The sequence below is a fragment of the Geospiza fortis genome, unplaced genomic scaffold (assembly GCF_000277835.1).
Source record: "Geospiza fortis unplaced genomic scaffold, GeoFor_1.0 scaffold1532, whole genome shotgun sequence".
Classification (NCBI taxonomy): Eukaryota; Metazoa; Chordata; class Aves; order Passeriformes; family Thraupidae; genus Geospiza; species Geospiza fortis.
This window is the reverse complement of record NW_005054627.1, coordinates 150,168-151,785: the sequence shown is the minus strand read 5'-3', so window position 1 is coordinate 151,785 and position 1,618 is coordinate 150,168. Positions and strand designations below refer to the sequence as shown.

Genomic DNA, 1,618 nt, shown 5'->3' with positions numbered 1-1,618 from the left:
CCCGGCCGGGCTCCCTGTGGCAGCCAGGCACAGGTCAGACCCACGCTGCCCGGCCCCTTCCCAGGATCCGGGCCGCAAACAGCCAGTGCCCTCCTAGGAGAAGTGAAACCACGGGAGAAAGCCAGCGGGGCAGCAGTGGGAAAATGGGAAAATTCCCTGCAGCGGGAGAAATAAGCGGGAAAAGAAAAGACCCTCAAACAAATAAGCACAAGCAGAGAGGGAGCGACAGAGCACACGTGCAGAGGCAGGCACGGAGCAGGCACGGTGACACTCCTCTTTCTGCCGCTGAAGCTGCTCCCAGCCCCGCAGAGTAGCAGAAAGTTCACCCCGGCAGAGCCCGAGGGGCAGCGGAGCCATCCTCCACGGGCGGGCAGCTCTGCGCACTCACCCTCGCTGCCGGCGCTCCCCCGATGCTCGCTCAGCCCAGGCAGCCAGGCTGTCCCTCTGCCGGGAGAGCCGGGGCCATTCGCGCCGCTCCTGCCCGCCCGGAGGTGGGGATGGCTCTGCGGAGGTGGGGCTTCCTTCGCCTGCGCTTCACTGGCCGGAGCGAGTCCGAGTTTTGCAATCGCTTTCCATAGGGTTTCATTTATGTCTGCGTTTTCCTTTTCCCGCAGTCCCAGAGTGACAGAGTGTGCAGTTTGCTGAGCCAGGGCTCTGCCAGCTGCTTACCCAGCCCCAGTCCGAACTGGCCTTGGCGTTCCCTCCAGCTCCAGTCCCCTCTCCCCTCCCTGCAAAGATCCCATTCCTCCAGGGCACTTTCCTTGGGTTCATTTTCTCCTCCAATTTGCTTCATCTGCAGTTTTTTTTTTTCTGTAAAATTCGAAGCCGTGGTGTAATCCTGGCATTTGGGAAAGGGAAACTTTGTTTATCTAACCCTGGACTATTTATTTTCAAGGTCTCCCCAGTACTCTCACTCTGAGCACTGAGGCTTTTCCAGACGGGAGCAAACAGGCTGCCCCATCCAGCCCTGCCCTCTGGCAGTGGGAGCCATTCCCTGTGTGCTGTCCCTCCAGGCCTTGTCCCCAGTCCCTCTGCAGCTCTCCTGGAGCCCCTCCAGGCCCTGCAAGGGCTCTGAGCTCTCCCTGGAGCCTTCTCCAGGTGAGCACCCCCAGCTCTGCCAGCAGACAGGTGCACAAACACAGGCGAGCTTTGCCAGGGCAAATTCACACTCGGATTCCATAAAGCTGCAGCCACAAGAAGCTCCTGGCTATCCCAGCTCAGAGTGGGACATTTCCCCTCTCAGGGTGGCAGTGAGGCAGAGAAAGGCACAGACCTTTCCCTCCTGGCATTTCTTGTGGGGCTCTGAGGATGGGACAGCCCACAGGACACGCTGGGCAGAGGGACTTGGTGTTTCCCAAGGGAAGGTCATCTGCTTCCTCTGCACCAGCTCATTACACAGTAATTAAGCAGCCCCTTTATTAGCTGGGGCAGCACAGGAGGGTTTGGCTGAGCAGGACACAGCCACACCAGCGTGTCCCAGCGCACTCTGCACCCAAGTGACCCCGAGCTGGGCTGCCACTGCAGGGGGAAGAAGCCTCATCCGCCCCACCGGCTCTGCAGGGCTGCAGGAAGGCATTAATAGATGGAAACAAATATTATTAGTATTTTACAGCTGCAC

At 59.3% G+C, this 1,618-nt stretch overlaps 1 protein-coding gene across 1 annotated transcript in view; it reads right to left on the bottom strand.

Annotated features, from left to right (window-relative positions):
- Positions 1-498, bottom strand: part of SLCO2B1 (solute carrier organic anion transporter family member 2B1) — a 29,570-nt gene extending 29,072 nt beyond the window's left edge. Inside the window, exon 1 of the mRNA XM_005430425.2 lies at positions 389-498. The gene's annotated coding sequence lies outside the window, so the exon portion shown is untranslated. The remainder of the gene's footprint in view (positions 1-388) is intronic.
- Between the last annotated feature and the right edge of the window lie 1,120 nt (positions 499-1,618).